General features: G+C 46.1%; 2 pseudogenes; both read right to left on the reverse strand.

Annotated features, from left to right (window-relative positions):
* Positions 1–302: 302 nt before the first annotated feature.
* Positions 303–680, reverse strand: LOC147431506 (tubulin beta-2 chain pseudogene; annotated as a pseudogene).
* A 9,449-nt stretch (positions 681–10,129) lies between these two features.
* LOC147431507 (uncharacterized) lies at positions 10,130–10,514 on the reverse strand (annotated as a pseudogene).
* Positions 10,515–11,381: the final 867 nt, after the last annotated feature.

Below are 11,381 nucleotides of genomic sequence, written 5' to 3' on the forward strand. Positions count from 1 at the left end.
TAGATCTAAAGCCAATGTCTACCAAGTGAGGGGGGATACTAGGAAGCTAGAGAAGTTAGAATAGCAACGGTGAAAATTTCACTTAAAGAAATCTGAAAACCTTCACTGAGGATAGATCTGAACATTGTTTTCAAACAAGAGGATCGCACAGGCTAACTACATTGTCAAATATAAGCAAAATTGACAACAAAATCATTATACAAGACATAAATGGAAATGTAACATCGAAGAAATGGAAAAGAAGGCATGACGAAACAACATTTCATAGAATAAGACAGAATAAAGAACGATAGAATGAGATCTTAAAGGCACTCACCTTGAAGGCAGTCGCAGTTTTCAACCTCTTTGCGGAAAGCATCAAGGACATAATCAATGAGCTCCGCGCCTTCGGTGTAGTGATCCTTGGCCCAGTTGTTGCTAGCTCCGAACTCGCCAAAGACGAAGTTATCAGGGCGGAAGATCTGCCCATAGGGGCCTGTTCCAACATTGTCCATAGTACCTGGCTCCACATCCATGAGCACGGTGCGAGGCACATAGGACCTGCAACTTGCCTCGTTGTAGTACACATTCACTCTCTCCAGCTGCACGTTAGCGTCGCCGTTGTATGACCCCGTGGGATCAATGCCGTGCTCTATGCATACCACCTCCCAAAACTTGGCATCCATTTGGTTGCCTTTTGCACATGTTTGTGCATTCACAACTTCTATGACGAGGAGGTATCCAGCTCATAAACTTAGTCCAAGCAATCAGCCAACTGAAGTCTCTCGGTTGCAATCCCCACATTGTAGAGCGACTCTTCGTCCCACTGCCTTGTTGGTCACTATACGAATATTGTTCATCTGCTGCCCGATGTCTAGTAATTCCATCTTAGCCAGCACCGGCTAATGATTAGGAACATGTGCATAATCACTCACCAATCAAAGAAACTCGAATGAAACGCAGGCTGGTGCTCACCGGAGCCCGCCCTCTCGCAATGTGCTACGTGTATCACATTCGCCATCTCTTCCTTCCATGCCTTCTTGAGCACCACCACAGCTAGTTTGCATCGCCCTGTCGTAGTGATCTGGTCTCTACTACCTTGGCTATTCTCATGTTCACTCATGTTGCGCTCCCACTCGGTGGACAACTCGCTTTATCGAGGGGGAACTCATCGGCCATCCATAGCCTGTCCCAACATGCTGTTCCACTCATGCCGACATATCTCACCACATGTCTTAGTTGTTCACTGGCCCCCGGGCTCAGCCCGATATACCATGATTGTTGTACATCCTCGACCATTTAATCCTGTTCCTAGCTGCTGAAGGGGATCGGGGAGCACCACAGACGGAGAGTGAGAGAGAGAGAGAGAGAGAAGGAGACACACAACGCAGATATGGGTGGGGAGACTGTGAAGTGGCAGCTCCCTCTATACAGTATACTCCCTATAAGTATAGGGTAACAGTGGGCGGGCGCCCATGACCTAGGCAACCGGTCAAGGCACATAGGCCTTAGCCCCAACAACCTCCCACTTAAAGACCAATGTGCCTTTAAGCAAGATCTACTAGTGTACAACTAATAGAAGGTGAGATATTCTCTCAACCTATGCCCACTGACTCTCGATGAGCTAGTGCATCCGGCTCTACTGATAGACAAACATCCCGCTGCGGAAGACACACAGAGCTAGCTCCAAGCTCTGCAAAGAGTCTACAAGAGCTCATGCACTCCTGCAAGTATTGGTCCAATGCCTGCAAACCTCCCCTATGCTCTATGCCGAGATCAGACATCGAACAACTAATCAACCCTGCTGCAAATGCTCCCACTGCACCTGCTATGTTGGGCCTCGAGATCAGCATCTCGTACATGAGGACACCGAATGTTGATGCAACCCTGGCAACCTTTGCCACCTCCAACTCAGAACTCAACTCATGGTAATCCTATCCCCTATCATAGAGACCATGGCACTCTGACTCCGAGCTCTAGAGTGACTCCTCGTGCCCACCACATATCACATGTGTACCAAGAGTATCCATCTGTCCTGAATCTGCATCAAGATCTGGCATAAGCATATCAAGAAAAGACTCCACAATAGCCAACATCTCAGCATCCATGTGAGTCATCTCTGTCATCACCTCTGATGACTCATCCTGCTGTGACTCACTAGAGCTGTCCCGCTCTACCTGTGCATCCGTAGACGCAACTTGCACAACAAGGTCGCTGCTCTGCACTCCATGCAAAGCATCCTACAATCCACAAGCAAAAGAGACTTGCTTACTCTCTCGCTCTCTACCTGGCTGCATGATCACAGAGACAGCACCGTCTCTCGCGTGATCCACATGCAATGGGTAACCTGTACCACTCCTGGCACCTCTCGCAATCACTAGCGAATGCAAATGCATCACAAAATCTTCCTCTCGTAGCGAAATCTGACATCCACTATCCCGTAACTGTCTGACTGAGATCAAATCCCGTCTCAGATCTGGCACATAACGCACATGACGCAGCGTAAATCTCATACCACTGGGCAAGGACAAACATACGTCTCCTGCACCCTCAATGTCATACACAACACCATCAGCCATGTGCACACAACCAAGTCTCCCACTAGAAAACGTGCTAAACCACTCACGATGCGACGTGACATGGAAAGTAGCATATGAATCTAGTAACCAATATGAAGACAATGTGCAATCCGATATGCAATCCATAGACATAAGATCGTCTGAAGACAAGCTAGATGTAAATGTGACATCGCCATCACAAGCATACTCAGTAACCACCGTACTGATCTAACTAGCATCTGTCATGCCCAAATCTGCATCGCGCATCTGTCGCCTCCGTTGTCTCAAACGCTTGAAACATCGACGCCTAATGTGCCCTCTATGTCCACAATGCCAACATGTCAAGTCTCTATGCCGTCGAGACTTGCGTGTGGGATCAATCTCTCCCATGGACATAGAAGTGGGACTAGACTCCCTTGTAGACATGGATGTCGCGTACATAGCATGTAAACTCTGCCATAAAGCATGAGTTGTAGTCTCCCTCAAGACCTGCCAGTAAACAGACTCAACCAGATGCAAATGAATCGTAGACATGGCTAACTCATCAAGATCCTACCAATCATCATCACGCATAGACTTGGGCTTCGCCGATAAACCACGCAAGGGTTTATCCTGCCCCAAATCCGCCAATGCAACAAGCATATGCTCCTTCCAAGCAACAAAATCTGCACCATCAAACTGTGTCAGACCATAACGTTGGAAGTCAAATGAAAAATCAGCCATAATGCTCGCAAAAGAGCAACCAACAATGAGTAGCAAATGTCAACCAAATCAGCTCTAAACTGGCTCAAATCGCATCAACAAAAGTCTGCAAATATGGCTGCAAATCAGCCCCAAAACAGCCCCAAAATTCAGCTCTTAAACAACTGCATAAACAAGTCACAAATGTGTCCCAAATCAGCCTACAACTGAGTCATATATGGACACCTGCAAAGAGGAAACAATGGCTGAAAATTCAACGCCCAAATAAGCCCTCAAACCTGCCTGTAAACTTGTAAACCTGTAGCTGAATCCTGCTGAAAAACCTCAAGCCATTAGTGCTCGAATCCGGCTACCTAGCTCGTAGCCACACAAGCATACATCACAATACTCACTCCTGTGAGTGTGCCAAGATAACTGTACGCATGTCAAACCCGTGAGCTAATCACCAAGCCCACACTGTGCGGTATCAATGCATACACACGCACAAATCTCCCACCTGCAGAGAACACCGCACGCAAATGCTGAGTGCAACCCACAATCTCTACCTAGATCGCATAAATGATACGCATAAAACTCCTGGAAAAATTTCGCCAGAGTTTCGTCAGTAAAACGGCCACAAAACCAGTAACCAAACTGATTGCACGCTCAAAACCATGAGCAACCAAAGTGCATCAAACCGCACTCCAAATGCATGCACCAATCTCCACACTTTGCATACATCATTGCAAACACCTGCAAATCTAGTACACAAATATCTGTTCTACTTATGATTGCCAAAAAACATGCTCAAGGCATACATTGTCGAGCTCAAAATGCAATCACATTAGTCTCCCTGAGCATCAAACCACATAAGGCATACATCGTATCCTCCCACCTATGAGGAAACTTGCAGGAAATATCACTCTCACATTTGAGAGCAAACCATGTGTGGAATCCTCGACACACAATAAACAACTGCTGCTACAGAAAACTCAGCGTTCAGAATTTTAAAATTCTGATATGACGAGTGCGTCCGGAGCGTGCCAAAACCCCAAGGTAGACTCTTGGATCACATGTATTCGAGTCCGGGTGTGAAAGCTATGCCAAAAACCTCCGTTTCGACCCAAAAACGCAGCATAAACTACCAAAAGAGGGCTGAAAAATGCAGCTCCTCAACTGTAGCTCGAATGAAGTTTTTGATGGCTCGAATGGCTTTGAAAGGGGGGTAAAACGCCAAGACACCTGATGGAAACGCTCTCGGAAAGCTGAATTTGGCGATGTCGAAGTCGAAACCCTGTTTGCACTCTTGAAAGTGCGCGCGTGCGGACCACTACAAGAGGTTGTGTGCTCTTGTGACGCTGTTAGCGACGAAAATACATTGGGTTTTTATAACCCCCGGCGTCGCTAAAACCGTCGCTACGAGCGTCGCTACAAGAGCGTCGCTATAGGCGTCGCTATATGCGTCTCTATCAGCGTCGCTATATAGCGACGCATATAGCGACGGTCTCACAGAAGACTATAGCGACGCTCATAGCGACGCTACAGAGCCATAAATAACGACGCTTATAGCGACGCCCGAGAGAATATTGTTTTGGTGGCAGGGCATTGAATGCCCTGCCACCCATCAACCATATTGTACTTGATTCACTTTTTTAAAAAAAGTGCAAAGGTAAATAAGAGACCCAAAATAGTCACCCACAAGACGCATTGTTTGCAAAATTGACAATTGTACACATCATAAGCAAAATGAATTGATTGGCAAATGTAATAATGACAATTGTACAACATCATAGGCATAAAGAATTTATTGGCAAAAGGAACTGCGGTGACAAATGTAATAATATACATGGTTCAAAAAGACGTATAAAATCCGTCTCATGATACATAAGCTATGAGAAACCCTAAACTAATGCTATCTAGCTATGGCTAAACCGACGTCGTTTAGTCAGACGTCTCATCGCGTCCAAGCGGCGTATCTGTCGGATTCTGCAAAAAAAGACAATAAGACAGTTTTCAGTAAATATAAACATATAACGACATTTATAAAACAATACAAAAAATAAAAAAGAGTAAACCCTAATACTAACCATGCCGCCGCGAGAACTGAGAATGTCCATCAGGGCGTTTAAGCCCTTCCTGCCTGCGTACTCGCGCTCGTACGGTGTGGGATCACGTCCTGTCATCGACCACTGTCAAAACATACAAAGATTTCATTATGTTAGAACTAAAAAACTCATAAACCCTAAACTATCGAACATGCATAAAGAGCAATGTGAAAAGACTTACAAAATCGGCCTCAAATGATGCCCATCCACCGCTCCCCAAGTGGTGCGAGCTCCCTGCCTCTACTCGCGCTCTGGCTGCATCCTTTTGTTGCTTCCACTTGTCGGGATTCTCGCACGCTGCTTTCTTCGCATTCTTCCAATCTTCTTTGGCCAGCCAATCTGGCCTGTTCCACCCATTCTTGATTGCTTTTTGCACTTCGGAACGCTTGTGTTTGCAGTATTCACGCATTCGAATCTTCATCAGGTCTGCATTGAAGCGCTGATCCCGTGTTGGAACGGGAAACTCATCATGAAGTATGCTGATGACTCTGTTTTTTAAATCACTTGGTACTTCACTCCATTTGTTTAGTATATAGTGTCTAAACAGCTGAGAGCAAAGACCACGCATGCGCGAGATCACCTTCTTGCCGTCATCATCCATGATGATGCCGCCGCTGATGTCGACGGAGTAAGGCAAGCCCTCTGGCCGGTGACGCGTGAACCTGGGTGTCCCGGCAGGGGTCTCTAGCGGCGTGTCGATGGGGGTACGGACGTCAGGTGTCTCCACCGGCGTCTGGGCCCCGAAGCGAGGAGTGTCGAGTGGGGTGGCTCCTGGCGGAGTAGGTAGAGGTGTGTAGCTTCTAGGAACAGTCAGCCGTGCAAAACCTGGCGTAGACGGCGATGCTGTGGCTGGTGTGGGGGCGGGCAAAGAAGGGGAGGGTAAAGAGCCTCGTCGAACACGAGGCGGTGTGGAGGCATCGGTGGCGGAATCCCCACAACAACCGCCACCGCCACCACTAGAGCGCCGGTGTCTAGACGAGTGTGACGCTCGTCTCGTCGACGCCGAAGCTTCGGAGCGCGCCGAATGCTCTGAAAGAGAGGGAGAATGTCTCTTCATCCCTGGAGGCAATCCGTCATCGCACATCTCCTTCTGCTCTAACCATGCTTGTGCAGACATCCTTGGTGGCTCTCTTCCCAAAAAGCCGTCGCGTAACACATGATTCTCTGGAAGATACGCTTGATGACCTTCGTAGATTTGCTTCTTCAGTGAGGGTGCCCTACGTGCATTCAGTCTAGGTCCACATGTGACACATGCTCTGTATCCGCTTGTTTGAAGCCCTGAATATATACACATGATAATAGATCAACTATGGGAAAAAACAAGATTTACAGTGTCTGAGTGAGGAGTGTCAATAGATCACCTGAGCATTCTGTTAGCCCGGGATAGTCATGCATGGTCCACATTAGAATACCTCTGATCAAAGCATTCCGTCGTCCTGTGTGTCGGCTCATATCCACCACCTCTATGCCAATCCACAATTGTTGTAGCTCTTCCAATAGTGGACGAAGATACACATCCATATTCCCCACTTTATATCGCCCTGGCACAATCAAGCTTAGCCATAGGTGCCCCTTCTTCGTAGTCAACCACGGGGGAATGTTGTAGTTGACGATGACAACGGGCCATACACTGTAAGATGTTGATCTTTGACCAAATGGATTTACGCCATCCATAGCCAGGCCTAAGCGCAAATTTCGAGCTTCCCTGGCAAAATCCGACCATGTTCCATCTATATGTTTCCAGGCTGCGCAATCTGCAGGAATTCGTAGCACACCATCCGAAGATTTATTCTCCTCATGCCATGATGCTAGGGCGGCCATGGACTTACATTCGAGGAAATGCTTGATGCGAGGAAGCAAAGGAAAATGTCGCAAAACCTTTTGTGGAATTTTTGTCCCGTGGAGATCTACTCGATATCTTTCGGAATCACATTTCAGACACTTCTCCATGTCTGTGTATTCCCCTCTGAAAAGAATGCAGTCATTAGGACAAGCGTGGATAGAATTGTAATCCATCCCCAAGTTTCGCAAAATCTTTCTTGCTTCATCTCGGGAATCTGACATCACATTGTCAGCTGGTAGTATGTGCTCTTTCAGCAATCTACACAACATAAAAATATCATACAGTCGTGTAAAAATCTATCAGATCATTATACATTTAGAGGTCTATTAAAGTAAACTAATTGTAATAGATCACCTGAAAAGCGTTGTGACGCTAGTGTCACTCCATCCAAACTTTGCCTGCATGTTGAGAAGAACCAGGAGTGCTTTCAATCTAGACATACGTGCTCCATTATACAATGACGTATCGGCTTCACTTTTCATATCATCATAGATAAGCCTTTCTGAATCCATGATCGTCTCGATCATTTCATCAATCTCGGGCTCAGACATTGCCTCGTTGGGAATGTGCTCTGCATGATCATCCCCCGAGCTGTCAGAGGCTACATCTTGTGGCCTCACATATGCTGCTTGACCAAAGCGCCTGCGAACACGTCTATTGGGTTGCAAGATTGCTGCTTGTTGGCCAGCGTCAGAGTCCGACGAGTTATAATTGGCAACAACTCGATCTATAATAGATGGATCGAACTCGCTAAATTCGCGAACGTGCTACAAAGAAACACGTCTTGTCCGTCTCACAGCATTCTTGCATTGATTACAAGGACATAAGACCCTCGTTGAGAGATAGGTGTTTCGATTGGACGGTCCCACATCCTCGTCGCTACTCATAATGAGGATAAAAAACTTAAAACCTGGACAACAAATTTAATATTCTATTGGCATTCTTCGTCTTATCTCTCTCTCTCTCTCTCTCTCTCTCTCTCTTTATCTCACATTCTCTAGTCATGTCCAATCCCCGCACACCTCGGTCTAGAGGTGCACGGAGATCAGAACCACCGGGTTATCATCTCGTCTTTATTGGTCAATACCTATATTTGTGGGTACAAGAAATCTACACACCCATGTCTACATGATACTGCATGTAGTGGACAAAATCCCTTTGCCTCTTCTCTAGCTGTAGCACTTCACTTCATCTTAACATCTTTTCACAGTAGATCTTTTCACTGTTCGTCTAACTCTAAACCCTAAACCGTAAGTAATTCTTGCGTGGACTCGATCTAACGTAAATAAGAGTAAATCTAAATAAACGTAAATCTAACTAAAAATAAAGCTAAATCTAATTTAACGTAAGTCTAATGACTAGAGGTTGTCTAGATGGTCATTGTGTCGGGGATGTAGTGACTCTTGCCGCCCTGAAGATCCACCTTCTTCCCTATCTTCTGAAGACATTTCACCAGTACTTTTGGATCGACGGAGCCCACCATGAGTGAAGACAGCAATACCCTATATTCCATTGAGGGCTTTCTTCACCCGCTTCATGTAGGCATCACAGTCTATGGAGACCTAAATCTAATCTAATATAACGTAAATCTAAATCTAGCTTAAATAAACGTAAATCTAGTTAAAAATAAACCTAAATCTAATTTAATGTAAGTCTACATATAACCTAATCTTTAACGTCTTTTAAGATAGTTTCCTACGACGTTATAACTCTCTTCTTCTTGTGTGTGTACGCGTGTGTGGATGTGTGTGCCAATAAAAAGAGATAAACGGTATAACCTTTCTATCACCCATGCCAAGTATGATAGATTGATTATGCCATTTCTCTCTTGAATAATAGGTCTTCAGTTCAACTCCTCGTCGGTTAGATCTTTATGTCTTTTAATTTTAATTAGTTTCCTACGACGTTAAATTAGTTTCTCTCTCTTTCTCTTTCAATGTGTGTGCGTTTTTTTGGATCGTATGCATCTTTTCTCTCTCTTTTCCTCTCTCAATGTGTGCGTTTTTTGTTTATGCATGTTCTCTCTCTCTTTTCCTCTCTCAATGCGTGCGTTTTTTGTTTATGCATGCTCTCTCTCTCTTTTTCTCTCTCAATGTGTGTGCATTCTTTGTTTATGTATGTGTGTGTGCGTTTTTGTTTTTGTATGTACTCTCTCTCTCTCTCTCTCTCTCTCTCTCTCTCTCTCACAAAACACTGTGTGTGTGTGTGAGAGAGAAAGAGAGGGAGAGAGAAAGAGGGGAAGGGAACATGAGAATGAGGAGAGGGAAGGAGCATACCTGGCTCTCCTTCCTCTCCTCGTGTGTGCGTGTGTGTGTGTGTGTGTGTGTGTGTGTGTGTGGAGAAGAAAAAGAGAGAGAAAGAGAGAGAGTGAGGGAGAGCGTTACCTGCTCTTTGCTTGAGGGCGTCGAAAAACTCAGATCTGAGATCTGAGTTTTTGGGCGCGCTCGGTTATTTTTTTACCCCAGCCGGCGTCGCTATGAGCGTCGCAAATTTACAAATAAATTTGCGACGCTCATAGAGACGCCGGGAAATTGTTTTTGAGCGTCGCTGTGTGAGCGTCGCTAATATGAAGAACCTCTTGTAGTGGACGCGATTTCGGGAATGAAACTGGATCTCCGCTGTCGTCGTGACTGTGCACATGCGCTCCCTCCGCACCTACGCTCTGATACCAATTGAAGGGGATCGGGGAGCACCACAGACGGAGAGTGAGAAAGAGAGAGAGAGAAGGAGACACACAACGCAGATATGGGTGGGGAGACTGTGAAGTGGCAGCTCCCCCTATACAGTATACTCACTATAAGTATAGGGTAACAGTGGGCGGGCGCCCATGACCTGGGCGATCGGTCAAGGCACATAGGCCTTAACCCCAACAGCTGCCTGGTATGGTATCGAGTACACTTTACCCGCCTTGCATCCTCTTGTAATCCGCCTCGTCGAGGGGGAATCCAACGGCCATCTGAGGCCTACATTTGAACCAACCCCTGTTGATCCATCTCTTCCTTTGCAATTGGTACCTTAGTGGCCCACTTATCCTGCATCATAGCCACCTCCTCAAAAAGCAAGGTTATACCTTGCTCTTGCCGACGGAGCTCGTCCTCCAACATTGCTTTCTTTCCTTCAAGTTCCTTCCTTGTTCTCTTACTTTCCAACCGCATCGAATCTACATCCCTGTGGTAAATCTCCATACTCCTCAAGCAAGTTTGAGTCAAAGCATGCATAGAATCTTGCTCGATCATATTCCGATTCTTCTCTGCTCCATCCATCATAACGTTCAACTAAACGGTGCTTCGCCCTTTCAAAGCATACGGATGCAGCTTCCACATTGAACCAAGCCTTTAATGAGGCCATCTCCAAAAGCTCTAATACCAAATGTTAGTATGCAAGTGCATACATAGCATAAGAGGGTGCAATACACTGAACACGGGCTCAACAAGAGCCCAAGAGCAAACTAGGGCCAAGTCTATAGTGGCCGGAAACACCCGTGGATCCAAAAACAATAATCAGGTAGCGAGTGAGGGACTGACTCTCCTCGACTTGATAAGCCGAGAGCCCAAGAGCAAACTAGGGCCAGGTCTATAGTGGCTGGCAACAGTCATGGATCCAAAAACAATAATCAGGTAGCGAGTGAGGGACTGACTCTCCTCGACTTGATAAGCCAACATGGCTTTACAATACAAATGATGGGGTGCAATACACTGAACACAGGCTCAACAAGAGCCCAAGAGAAAACTAGGGCCAGGTCTATAGTCGTCGGCAACACCGGTGGATCCAAAAACAATAATCAAGTAGCGAGTGAGGGACTAACTCTCCTCGACTCGATAAGCAGAGAGCCCAAGAGCAAACTAGGTCCAGGTCTATAGTGTCCGGCAACACTCGCGGATCCAAAAACAATAATCAGGTAGTGAGTGAGGGACTGACTCTCCTCAACTCGATAAGCCAACACGGCTTTACAATTCAAATGATGGGGGTTCGGAGCACTGTGACTCACCCTTCAACTAGCATACAAAACGTGGGCTCGAGACCCACTCAAGTGACCTGCTGAGTTAAGAATGCAGACATGGGACTTAGAATGCAGAGTGTTAAGAATGCATACATGGGACTTAGACCTATGTAAGCTTTACAAAACTGCCTTGGGCAAGTTGATATTCAGAGGACTCCATGATACCCACACCTGGAAAACTTTGTCTTGACAATGCATTTCGTGTTAACTGATGC

The sequence above is a fragment of the Adiantum capillus-veneris genome, chromosome 21 (assembly GCF_014529385.1).
Source record: "Adiantum capillus-veneris isolate H3 chromosome 21, ASM1452938v2, whole genome shotgun sequence".
Lineage (NCBI taxonomy): Eukaryota > Viridiplantae > Streptophyta > Polypodiopsida > Polypodiales > Pteridaceae > Adiantum > Adiantum capillus-veneris.